Source organism: Thamnophis elegans, chromosome 17, assembly GCF_009769535.1.
Source record: "Thamnophis elegans isolate rThaEle1 chromosome 17, rThaEle1.pri, whole genome shotgun sequence".
NCBI classification, from domain to species: domain Eukaryota; kingdom Metazoa; phylum Chordata; class Lepidosauria; order Squamata; family Colubridae; genus Thamnophis; species Thamnophis elegans.
In genome coordinates, this window is record NC_045557.1 from 129,697 (window position 1) to 142,853 (window position 13,157).

General features: G+C 58.0%; 1 long non-coding RNA gene across 1 annotated transcript; it reads right to left on the reverse strand.

The window, feature by feature from the left end:
* Positions 1–4,454: 4,454 nt before the first annotated feature.
* LOC116519799 lies at positions 4,455–6,803 on the reverse strand. The gene is made up of 2 exons (XR_004256688.1): positions 5,387–6,803; positions 4,455–5,256 (listed from the first exon to the last, which is right to left on the reverse strand). It is a non-coding gene; the product is annotated as an uncharacterized LOC116519799 (long non-coding RNA).
* Between the last annotated feature and the right edge of the window lie 6,354 nt (positions 6,804–13,157).

Here is a 13,157-nt window from a genome sequence, read left to right on the forward strand (position 1 = left end):
ATATCCGCCTGACCGGCCGTGGGGGGGGGGGGAGGAATCTACCCAGCAAAATGCCTCTGAACCTGGAGACTGCAAAACTGCTTTCCCCCCCCCCCGACCCCTCACCTTTCCCCCTCTTCTCCAAAGCTTTCCCCACACATAGGAGCAAAGCCGCTTGGTGACCTTCAGAACTGACTTTGGTTCCTCTTTTGTCGGGGCGGATCAATGACTTCATTCTTCAAGGAGGAAGGGGTTAGACCCCCTACCCCCAGCCCAGAGCACAGGGCCACCTGCAGACCACCTCCTCTTACACCGTGCACAGCGACCAGAGGCGGCTGCAGAGACCGGGCGGCCATCTGACTGGGATGGTTGAACTGGGATTCCTGCCAACAGGCTGAGGGCCCAGGTGGCCCTCTAGCAGTCCGCAAAGGGGGCCCCACCAGGCAGAGGAAGAGGCAAGAGGGACCCAGAGGGATCCCTAGGGGGCCCTGGAGACCAAGCACTGTCGGGGGGCACGGTCTTCTGTCTTTGGGGGAGAACCAGAAGCACTGAGGGGGATCCAAAGACACCCCGGAAGACAGCAAGGGAGATGATCACAGGATGGCTCTGGCCCAGGGGAAGGGGGGGGGCTCAGCTGGAGTGGAGCTGGGTCTGAAGGAGGCGGGGCAGCTTGACTGGGGGGGGGGGCAGAGGGCAATGCTACTTTTTCTGCTTCATGCTGCAAGCAGGAGCCCATTGGGGGTATTCTGGCTCAGCCAGAGGGAGCCCCCTCCCTTTCCCTTCTCTTCAAGCTCTAATCTCTAATCTTACACAGAGAGAGGGGGGGGAGGGAGGGAGGGGGGGGGAGGGAGAAACCCTCTTATCAGCAGAAGAACACAAAGGCTCCTTGGGCACCCAGCCTCCCTCCCAACAAACGTCCCCCCTTCAAAGGTTCCGGTCATTGGCTGCCCAGCCAAATCAAAGCGGTGACTCCCACCGCGCCCTTCTTCTCCTTGAACTGGGGGGGGGGGATTCAAAGAAACAAAAGGGGGCCCTTAGGCACACGTTTACTTGCAAAACGGGAAGCTTGTCCATCTGGTACAGGAGGCTCAAAGGGCTATTAAATGTCGAGAAACACAGGTACTCCTTGACTTACAACCACGCATTTAGTGACCAAAGTTACAAACCCACTAAAGTAACTTATGACTGGTCCTCACGGTTACAACCAACACAGCGTCATTGTGGTGACCTGATCAAAATCTGGGTGTGTGGCGACCAGCCTGCAGCTACAGCAATTGCCGCGTCCCCCTGGGGCCCTGGGACCCCCACTCACAACCTTCCCAGCCAGCTTCCAGGAAGCCAAGTCAATGGGGGGAGCTGGGTTCACTTAACGACCGCAATGATGGGCTTAATGACGGTGGCAAAAAACATAAAATCAGGTGTGGCTCACTTAACAGCTGTCAGTTAATAACAGAAATTCTGGTCCCAATTATGGTTGTGACTTGAGGACTTCCAGTAAAGCTGTCCCCCTCCCCAGCAGCAGAAGCTACGTGCCTCCAGGTCCTGCCATCTTACTCGACTCTGCGAAGGGAGCAGCCAGCTGTGCCCCGCAGGTGGGGAAGGAAGAGGGCCGGGAGGCTGCCCCGAAGGTCAACAGCAGCAGCGGCCCACGAGGGAGAGAGAGAGCCTGGCACCCAGTGGAGGCCCTCCAACCCCCAGGGACTTATCCAGGCGGGTGGATAAAAAGGGTAAGTGCCCCCAGGCAGCCCCAACTCCTCCCTGACGGGTGGCGGGTGAGAGGGTTGCTCCCCTGGAGGGGAAGCTGCCCCACTGCAAACACCCCCTTCGGCATCAGGGCCCGTCTCTGCACTCCCGCTCAGTCTCCCTCCTGACCTTGGAAGGAAGGAGGCGCCCAGATGCCCAGCAAAGATGCTCCCAAAGGCTTTCCCCAGGGAGGCCACTGACTTGAAAAAATAACTGACCCCCAAGTAGGAGCCGGGGGGGGGGGATCAGTTGCCAGCCCCTCAGTAGTGACACAAAGAAGGACGCCCACTCCGTGCCCCTGACTGCAACCCCCACTGACTCAAACTACTTCCAAGCCTGAAAGTTGAGAGACCTCGGTGCACAATAAATAAAATACACCGGTATTAAATGTTGTTCTTTAAATTAAAGATTCTTCTACAACACCCTTTTAAAATCACAAACAATTGAATCTTCAACAGTTTAACAGCTGTTAACAGCACAAACTGTAAATCCATCTTAGGCCCCTCACAAAATATTCTGCTTTTTAATAAAAGTTGTGACTCAAAGCTGCTTCGGACTCCCAACTTGTGGCAACCAGAGGCAGCTTCCTCATTCAGTGCCTATTTGAGACGGCTGCTTCTGGGAGGCTTCAGGATCACCAGCCTCAGCAAGACACACACACACACACACACAACCACCGCCACCCCCAGCTCAAGTATCCCCACATTCTTGGGCAGCATAAACCGCACACCCATTTTTCAAGCTGGGCAATCTCTGCATAACCGTCAGGAGCTTCTCTTTAAAAAGCTCCTGAAACACAGGAGATAAACTGCATTAGCCCACTTTGGGCTGAATAAAGTCCATTGCGCTCCATTCTATTGGGGGGGAGGGAAAGGGGGGGCTAGGAAGCCATTGTGGATGGCCTGGAAGCTTTTCACCTGAGCTGAAGCAAACGGGGCTGAAAGGGAGAGACGTGCAATGAGAACAGAATAAGAGAGTAGGAAGGGACCTTGGGGGTCTTTGAGTCCAATCCCCCACTCAGGCAGGAGACCCTATACCAGGGGTGTAAAATTCAAGGCCTGTGGGCCGGATCCAGCCGGCAGGGTGCTTAAATCCGGCCCACAGAGCTGGATTTATCAAAGGATATAACCCTCCGGCGGCTACTGCACCTCGTTTTCAAACTCCATGCCCTCCTGCAGCCTCTGCTGGGCAGAAACGGGCCCAAAAACAGGTCAAAATGGGGCCCAAAACGGGCCGCACGCAGCCTCTTTTGGCCAGCAGGGTGCTGCAGGAGGAAGCCACCTCATCTCCCCACCGGCCCCCCTCTCTGGCCCGCAATCAACTACAAGGCTGATCCGGCCCTTGAAGAAATCCAGTTTGACCCCCCTGCCCTGCCCCATTCCAGACAAGTGGGTGTCCCATCTCTCCTTAAAAACCTCCAGTGCCGGAGCTTCTGGTGGCAAGCTGTTCCACTGGTTAATTGTTCTGCCAGGAAAATTCTCCTCGGTTCCAGGTTGCTTCTCTCCTTGGTTAGTTTCCATCCATTGCTTCTTGTCCTGCCTCCAGGTGCCCTGGAGAATAGCTTGACTCCCTCTTCTTTGTGGCAACCCCTCAGATATTGGAAGACTGCTATCCTGTCTCCCCTGGTCCTTCTTTTCACCAGACAGCCGTTCTTCCTATGTTTTGGCCTCCAGCCCCCTAATCCTCTTTGTTGCTCTTCTCTGCACTCTTTCCAGATGTGTCTCCACATCTTTTCTTATAACCTCACCAAGGAGGCACCTTAGCAAGAAGCTAATTGTTAGGAAGTAACTTAGGAAGGCCCTTATGGCTCTTTCCCCAGACTTTAGGGGCCTGGCTAAACAGGAGCCTCCCCCCACACCCGCCCCTGCCTGCTTTGTTGGTCGCCTTTCTGTGACCACAGCGGCCAAGGATGATGGGAGAAGGGCGAGCGATGCTCCTGTCCTCCCAGAGGGAAAAAGGGGATCCGGGCAGACAAATCAAGCTGGGATTCTAGGCAAAGGTGTTTCTACAACCTTACCTATTTGATCCCCTCGAGCATCTGTGAGGAGGCTAGTTCCCATTTGGGAGATTAAGGGAGCAATGCCCCCCCCCGCCCCCCAGGATGCAAGCAAGGCTCAGCTCCCTCGTCTGGAAGGAAAGCTCGGAGGGCCCTTGGGTGGGTGGGGGGGGGCTCGGCTGGTTTTGGCTTTCTTGGACAACAAAAACAAGGAGGCGGCCAGGGAAGGTGACAGAGAGGCCGGGAGCACATCTTACACAGCCAGTTAGCGCTCTAGTTCTAGACAGAGCCCATTTCAAGGGTTCCCCATATTATTTCCTTCTGATTAACAAAACTGCATTGCTGGAAAATGGATTTCCTTAGGGCACAAAGGGTCAAGCAAGGCCCAGCCCCCAAAACAGCAACGGCTCTCCTCCTTTCCATTTGCACTCCAGAAGCCAGCTGTCCAATTGCTCGTTGTTGTTGTTGTTTATTAGTTTTGTATGCCACCCACTCCCGAAGGACTCCGCTGTCCCAATGAACAACTCTTCTCAGAGCAGCCTCTTCGCTTCAAGCAGCTCAAGGGCAGCTGCGCCTCTCACTCAGCCAGCCACAGGCCACATTGCCAGCAAAGTATGAGCCCCCATTGTTGGATGCAGAAGAAGTCAGAATATGCCCCTTCCTGCACTGCGCTGTGGCCAGGCCAATGTATATGTTCCCAGTGAGATCCAAGTGAATCAGCCATGCCTCTCTTCTGCCTTCATCGCCCTTACCTCATCTTGGGACTTGGCCTAAAATACCTCCAGGTCCTCTCCTTCAAACGCCCATCAGCCAGCTCAGCCGAACTTTGACCCCTGCCTAAAACAATGAAGAATTGTAGTGCCGCTTTCCCCAAGATCCCCTGCACAAGCACACCCAAATCTTGTTCCAACAAGCATCACATGCTCCCTTTGAAAGTCCTCTTGTTTCAAGAGCCAGGGCTAAATCCCTGGCAAGCAATCAATGAGCAGAGGCCGAGGGAAGGGGTGCCACCCAAGGACTCAATGAGAGGTTGGCAGAAAAGTTGCCCTTTACAAGGGGGGGAGGACCCACACCTCTTGGCTGACTATGGGGCTATGGGGCATTCTTAGCAAAGAATGAAAACTCTCCCATGGAAAACCCTCCTTATGCCGAGACTCTGGCAGAGGTCCCCTATTCTTTGACTGCCAAAAATCGAGGCCAATTAAGACTTCGCAGCAATGGAAGAATGAGGCAGCCCAGGGGCCACAGTTCTCCAGGAGATTTTCAATTAGATAAAATTAGACTAGAAACCATCCATCGTGTGCTGATGAGAAACACAGGTACCGACCTACTTCTTCTTCTTTGAAAGAGTCTTTCGGTGGGCAGCAGAAAGAAAAGCACGGAAGCTTGTAACGTTATTTGTAAAAATCCACGAGAAGAATTGCAGCATCCTATCGCTCTATAAGACGCAAGCCCACACTTGCTTTGCCCTCCTTCTGACACATCCTTCGCACACTCCTGCACGGGCAAAAGCAACTTTTGCTCCTTTATTCTTCAACCTGTTGAGTAACCCAGAGGGAAACTGTGTGGTCCCAACACTGCACACCCCCTCCTTGTTTGGGAGAGGACCTAAACTCAGCTGCATTTACTCCCCCCCTTCCCCCCCCCCCGGAAAAGCCATTTTCTCACCAGTTTGGGCTTGGAAGTCGGGGAGAGGAGGGTCTTCTCAGAAGCCTGGTTAAGAGGCTTCATGCAGAGACTTGAGGGAGTCTGTGAAGGAATTTCCTGTGGAGGCGGGAGGAGGTTCTGCACCACAGCGCCCTTCCTTCAGCAAGGAAACCCAGGTGCAAACTGACAAAAAGAATCCCTTCCCTCTGCTCCAAGAACAGAACCCACAACCGCTTGTCAACCTGACAGCACCCCAAAAAGCCACCACCCCAATTACAGCAGTTGGAAATAAAAGGATATGAAATAGCAAGAAAATTAGATCTTATGTTTGAAACAACAAAGTCGGCTAATGTCAAGGAAATTCAACATTTATCACAAATATTTTCTTGCAACAACCTAAAAGAAGATTCTGCACGTGGATATCAACAGATAGATAACTTCAAATATACTCCACCAACAAAGAGGATAAATTGCTAAGTCAACGAAATCAGGAGCTGGTACCGCAGCTCAGATAAGATAGTCCCAGCCTCCCAAAACAATATTCCATTAGATTACACAGCAAGGATAAAGGTTTAATAGATTAGATTTGATAAAGAGCGCCTGAAGTTCTCATGCCCGAAATTCATGATGCTGTTAAGATGAGGCAAACAAAAATATGAAATAAAGAAAGCAAAGAGAAACAGCTGTCCACTAAAAGGGGGGCAGGAAGCAAAACCCCACCGGGAACAGCAGCAGCAAGAGAGGTCGAATCTAAATATACTGTACAAAAGAAGCCTGCAGAAAATCAATGATAGGTACAAAGGTTGGATCCCTGTTGAACAGTGAAGTAGGCTTAGAAAATACGGCTAACAACAAAGTTGTAGTTGAGAAATACCAGCTGAACCACTTCAAGATAAGGCAGTTAAAAGGATTTGTTAGTAGTCAATTTAAAATCCCTCATTCAAAACGTACAGCGGTAAAGAACGTCCCCAAACCACTAAACAACCCCACAGAGCAGAAGGTAGCAAAATAATCTCCATTTGCCATTCAGGCTTAAAGGGAATGAAAACGGCCAGATGTACCAGCTGGGTGCAGAAGAGGCTCCTGGAGTCACAGGCTGACCATCCAGGGGACGACGGAAGTCCCCAAACCCTCCTCCTCCCCCCCCCCGCCTTAGGCCTCAGATATTGGACCCTTTGCACCGCCAACCCCTTGGGGGGGAGTCACGGAAGGACAGGTGCCCCCCCCCACCCCCCACCCCGGTGCCCACTTATTATTGGCAAAGGAGCCCTGGAGCCACTTGGGCTGCCCGGGAGGCGCAGAGGAAAGGCTGGAAGCAGCGGAAAGGGCACCATATAAAACCGCCCCCTCCGCCGCCCCAGAGGATCCCGGCCTCCGGGTGGAGAGTGCTGGGGAGGGGGGGGGGGCACCCAGAGGCCCCCAACAGATCTCGGAGAGGGAGAAGCCCCGCCGCCGCCTCCGCCGCCTCCCTCCTCTCCCCTCCGGGATCCCCTGCGGTGAAGCCCGGGGGGGGGTCTTCCGTCTCCCTCCCACCCCCCGAGCCCCTCCCGCCCCTTCGGGCTCTGGGCTCCCTGCCGCCCCTGCGCTGGGCTCCCAGGTCCCTCCGGGCGCCTCTCGGCCCAAAGGCTACCGGCTGCCCCCCCCCCCGGGCAGAAGGGAGCCTCCCCCCCCCCCCGCTGCCTTCCCGGGGAGGCCGGGGAGCTCCCGGGCGGAGGGTCCTGGCGAGGCGGGTGGGAGACGGCGGTGCCACAGACCGGGGCGGGGGCGAGGACGAGTCAGGCCCGCGGAGCCCCTGAGCCTCGGCCGGCTCCGCTCTCGGGCCCTTCGGAGCCCAGGACGAGGAGTCGGCGGCGGCGCTCCCTCCTCACTCACCGGCCGGGCCCGCGGCCTTCCCCGCTCCGCCCACGCGCGCCCCGGACTCTCCCTGGCAGGAGGGAAGCCGGCAGAGCGGACGGAGCTGACTTCTCGGGCCGCGCAAGCGGGCAAGGCGGGAGACCTCATGAAGGAACGGCGGGGCGTGACGCTCCGGCCGGCCACGGTGACGTCACCAGGGGCGCTCGCGCCGCTCACCTCGGTTCGGTAGCGCTCCGGTCCCTCGCGCCGCCGGCGCCGCCGCCGCCGCTTCCTACCGCCGGACCCCGCTCGCTCCCGATTGGCTGCTCCGGCGACCCTCCCGCTTCTCACTGGCCTCCGCCGAAGACGCCCCTTTTCTTCCCTCCGTGGCCCCGCCCCCTCTTCCTCCGCCTCTCCCCTGTCACTCACCCACACTTTCAAGCCTGGCGCCTTCGAGCCGATCGTTCCGCCCACCTTTCGGAACTCTGTCTTCTGGTTGGCTGCTTTTCTCGCCGGGCGTAACCTCCTAGTGGTTTCTCTTGACGCCAGTCCTCACACCCGGCTCTCTCGCAGCAGCTATTGGCCGGGAGGTCCCACCTCGTCGCTTCTATCGAGTCGCTTGCCAGAGGTCGGTTTCTTCCGCCCCGCCAGAAAGGAGACGGAGGAAAGCGCCTCGGAGCCTCTCCCTGCCTCTGATTGGCTGCTGGTGGGAGGGGGCGTTCCCTCGAAGCCTCCTGCACGTGGCGCACAACTGGCCGTCCGCCTCCCGTTGTTGTTGCTGTCGTTTCTGCTGCCGCCAGGCGGGCGGCTCGGACGGCCGGGCGAGGCCGGGGACCTCCTGCCCTGCTGGCCGTTTCAGAAGCGCCGCTGAGCCGCGGGACGGAGGTGGCGGCCTTGAGCCCATCTTGGCTGATCTTGAAAAACTGCGCATTAATTGTCTGAAAGGATTCGGCCACCGACTCAGGAGCCCGCCGGAGAAGTGAGAAAGTGGAAGAAAACGACCGACTCAGTTCATGCTTGGATGGGAGACCAGGAGAAAATCCCCTGCCAGGAGGCGGCCAAGAGGGAGGCGCTTTTGCACCGCTGCCAGGAAAGCACCGAAATCCCTTACCTTTATGGGAAGATGCTCTGCAGGCCCTAATCTGCTCCCGCGCAGGCTTCTTAAAGATTTACGTATAACATTTGAAGTTGCCTTTTCTCTCTTATTGGCATTTATCACATTTTTATCTCACCTTTTACTACTTCGTAGATAACAAGTGGCAAACGCACACACTGCCCTTCCCCCTCCTTCATTTCTCCACAAACCCCGCGAGGTGGCTGGGGGACCGAGAAAGAGGCCCTGGCCCCAAAATCTCCCAGGAGGCTTCCGTGCCTAAGGCATCGGGTTTAGATCCCACCACCTCCTGGTTTCTAGGCCAGCGCCTTGACCTCAGCAAGCTACTATTTTGATGCCGTTCTGTTCATAATGGCTCGCAGCTTAGACATTCAAAAAACCCGCCGGCCAGTAAAAAGCGCCGTCGGCTGTGCTGGGACCCCACGACCCCAACTGCTCCCACCCAGAGCCCCCCAGGCGCTCCCCGCTTCGCCCCGCACCGGCAGCGGCGTTTTCAGAGACAAACGCGGGACGTCCACCAGGGGGCGTGAGAGTCGCGCGCTTGCGGCTTGTCTGCCCCCCCCCCCTCCGATCTCCGCGGGGAGGGGCTGCTTCCCCCCCCCCTCCCTCCCTCCCCGATGCCCAGCTGAAGCCCGCAGAGCCGCTCCCGGCCGCTGCGCTAAGGGAGGCCCGGGCGGAACAAACGAAAGGGCGGTGTCCATATTTCCCGGCCACTGGAGCATTTCAGAGGCCGGTGGAGGAAGGAGCCGGACGCGCGGCGTCTTTGAGGAAAAAGCGCTCCGCAGCCCAAGCGCACCGGCCTTCCGCCCGCAGTCACCGCGGGGACTGGGGCCGCCCTGCCCGGGTCACTCAGACCGGGAAGTGCTGAGCCGGGACCCTTCCAGGGGGACTCATCGCTTCCTCGGCCGCTTGCCTGCCCTGGTCCCGGGAGCCCCGCGCCCGCCGCCCATGCTGGTCCCCCCCCCTCTCTCACTGGGGGTGGGTGGGTTGAGAAGGGCCCCCCGTTCTCTGAGTAACGGTTGGCCTTTGGGCTCCGGGGAGTTAATCCGGCGCCCCTCCGGCTGTGCCCAGCACCAACAGGTGTCCCTTGGACTGACCCACCCTCTCCTTTCTCTGCAGCCTGGCCTAAGCGCTCCAGGAGCCGCTTTGGGCTTAAAACTCTCCTCCAGAGAGCCACCGCCCTGCTGAGGCCAAACTCCACCTGGCTTCCTAAGACCCATCCTCCCCTTCCTGAAGAAGGGTGCGGTATCTGCCGTGGGAAGCAGGGAGAGGCCCCCAAGCCCTTTGCTCCCTGCCTGGGGACGTGTCTGGAGGGCCTGGCCTGACCTTCCCCCCCCCCCTGAGGGGCAGCTGATAAAAGGGCTGTTGAGAAAGTCCAAAGAGTTCAAGTCTGCCAGAGTCCCTCCTCCTCTTCCTCCTCCCCACCCCAATGAGTCACACAAGAGAGGGGGAGAAAAGGGCTCCGGCTGAGCAGAGCAGCCACTCTTGCTTCTTCGGGCTCTCCGTCCTGCAGCCAGCCAGGCCCCAAACCCCCATGACCAAGCACACAGGCTTCCGGAGGGCCTGCTCGCTGAGGGCGCCCAAGGCCCCGGGGCTCCTGGATCGTGTCCCCGGAAGCTCCTCCTCGTATGGCTCCTTGGAGGAGGCCCCTCTCCCCTGGGAAGCCCCTTGGAGGGCGGAGGGCAGCCTGGGCCACAGCCAGGAAGGGGCTTCCCAGGAAGCAGCCAGGAAGAAGGGCAGAGGCCGAGCCCTGAGCCTGCAGGGCCAGGACGTGAAGGACGAAGAGCCCACCCCAGCAGGTGAAGCCAGTGACGGGCAGCTGCTCGTCGGACAGGCTCGTGGCAAAGCCCAAGCCAGCAACAGGGTGAAGCGGTGCCAAAAGGTAAGGAGAGGAGGGTCCAGCCGTTTTGGGGAGGGCAGGTTGCTGCCGAAGGGAGACGGTCCCCTTCCTTCCACCTTAGTTTTGTGGCCTTGCCTTGTACAGGTGTGGAAGCTGCTAAAGCTGGTTTGAGACTTAGTTGGCTGCCATTCTGGGGACACACAGACACACACACACCCCTTCCCCTACTTTCCCTGCTGTGTTCCTCCCAAGAGACCATGCCAGCCGTGGTTTCATCAGATGGCCGCCTGCTTGGACACAATTCCTCTGCCCCTTTTCACCTATTCCAAAGGTCTGTGACTTTTTCTCGGTGCCACAGAGCAGCGTGCGAAGTGCACTTGGTGGTATTTTCTACCCTCCCAGGAGGAAGGCAAAAAGAAGCTGGGAGGGGAGCCGCTTCTCTTCTTCTTCCTGTCTTGACTGGCGGATTTTATGTCCCAGAACTGCTCAGCCGAGGCAGTTTTGGAAAGGCCCCCAGAGGCCTCTGGGGGGTTCACCAGGGACCCCGGCCTCTTCAGCCTCCGGGGAAAAAGGACCCACGTGGTTTTCTGCAGCTGAGACACACCTGGGTCAAACCGATTTCCCCCACTGGGGAGGAAGAGGCCCCCATTGTTATCCTCCCATTTAAGTCCAAATAATTGCTCTATGTAGACAGCGCACGCACACACACACACACACACACACACGCACACACACCCCAGGGGTGCAAAGCCCAGAGGAGAGGCAGGATAGACCTCGGGTGTTGAGCCTAACTCTGCTTGCCCCCAGCAGGTCAATCGTACCCTCCAGAGGGGCTGGGAGAGCTTCCTCGCCAACGTACACAGACTGAGGCTGATGCGCTCGGCCTCCCTGCCCGCCCACCGACGGTGAGAGGCTGTTCCTGGAAGCAGTTCCCTGGGAGGAGCAGAGCAGACCCCAGAGAGCCACCAGACAGCCTCTGGGACAGCCCCCACCACCACCACCACCACCAACGGCCCCAGCAAGGATGGAGGACAATTTCCCCGCAGGGGGGGGGGGGCTTCCCTGTTGGAGTGGAGAACAGCCACCCTCCTCCTCCTCCAGAGGGAACTGCGCCAGGCTTCGAAGATGGCCTGCAGGAGCACCCAGAAGACCAGGAGGTTCAGGGCACTGGTTCGTGGACCCTGGTTGGTGGACCCTGGTTCTCACCTGTTGATAAGAAAGGGTTGGGCAGCCACATGGACCACTCACCTCAAAGCAGGCTTGTGAAGCGCAACGGCCTCTCTCTTCTGCAGAGTCCTCCCCGTACTGACCAACACCCCCCCATCTCCCCACCCCTTTGGCACTTGGCCAGCTGCAGGCACCTTGGCCAGATCCTCAGGGATCTCCCGGGACTCTTGGGATGTTGAGGGGGAAAGAGGATGGGGGGACTTTTGCCCCTCAAGTGCCATCAATAAAAGAATGAAACCAGATACTTCCTCTGCATTCTAGAATCGTGAAAGCCCTCCCAGCCCAGGCTCAGACCCACCCACAGGGAAACCAAGGATCAGCAGCAATGGGCAGTCGTGGTTTGTGTAACACATGAGATCTACACAAGGAAAGGGACCAGTGGATTTCCAACGGTTTCCTTGGCATCCATTTGTTGATCTATCAGTGTTCGGAGCTGCAAAAGACCCCAGAGTGACTTGGCAAGGCTGATTTGGGGCGGTTTCCATTCTATAGAGTATAGAATAACGGAGTTGGGAGGAAACTTGGAGGTCTTCTAGTCCAACCCTCTGCTTGGGCAGGAGACCCTAAACCACTTCAGACAAATTTTCCCCAACTCTCCCACAGGCATGAAATCCTACCGGTTCAGACCGGTTTGGGAGAACCGGTAGTGGACATTGGGTTGTCAAACCGGTAGGGACTGATGGCTGGCAGTGTCCCCGAACCGGTCCCCCATTGCCGCTGACTCGCCCTGCCCCGCCCAGTCTCTGCTTTCCACCATCCCAGCCTGCCTCCCCTACTCCCTTCCCTGCGACCTGCAGCCCTGCCATGCTTGCCTGCCTTCCACGTGGCCTTCCCAGTGTCCCCAGGGCCAACTTGCAAAGGAATAGCAATAGCAATAGCAATAGCAGTTAGACTTATATACCGCTTCATAGGGCTTTCAGCCCTCTCTGAGCGGTTTACAGAGTCAGCATATATTTCCCCCACAGTCTGGGTCCTCATTTCACCCACCTCGGAAGGATGGAAGGCTGAGTCAACCTTTGAGCCGGTGAGATTTGAACCGCTGACCTGCAGATAACAGTCAGCTGAAGTGGCTGCAGTACAGCACTCTTAAGATAAGCAGAAGGCTACGTGGAAGGCAGGCAAACATGTCGTGGGGGGGGGGGGGAAGGCTGCAGGGAAGGGTGCTGGCAGCCTCCTCCCTTCCCTGCAGCCCTGCCATGCTTGCCTGCCTTCCATGCAGCCTTCCGGGTGGTCCCCCACACTCGCTTGCCTTCGGGTGGTTGGGCAGACCTTGGTCTCCATGCAGCCGCTGCTCTGAGGCTGGGAGGGGCGCCGGCGGCTGTGGCGGTGCTCCAGGAGAGCAGGCAGTGCTCATGTGCAGCAGCCCCAGGACGTCCGCCTGGCGCCTGCCCTCCCAGAGCACCACTGCCACCGCCACTGCCCCTCTCAGCCCCAGAGCAGCGGCTGCGTTTCCACCAAGAGCCGCCCACTGGCCAGGCCAGGCTGGACACTGACCTCCAAAGGCAAGCAGGCATGGGGACCACTGGGAAGGCTGCGTGGAAGGCAGGCAAGCATGGCAGGGCTGCAGGGAGGGGAGGAGGCTACTAGCCCCCTTCCCCAAGTCCAGCCAGCCCCAACATGATTGGCTGCCTTCCACGTGGCCTTCCACTTGCCGGCCTTCGCAAGCTGGTCAGCGGCGACGGCAGCAATGGAGGCAGAGCTTGGGCTCTCCGCCATTCTGGGGGGGGGGGTTTCCTCCTGCACAGATGTGCCCAGCAGCAGCAGCAGTGGCAGCAGAG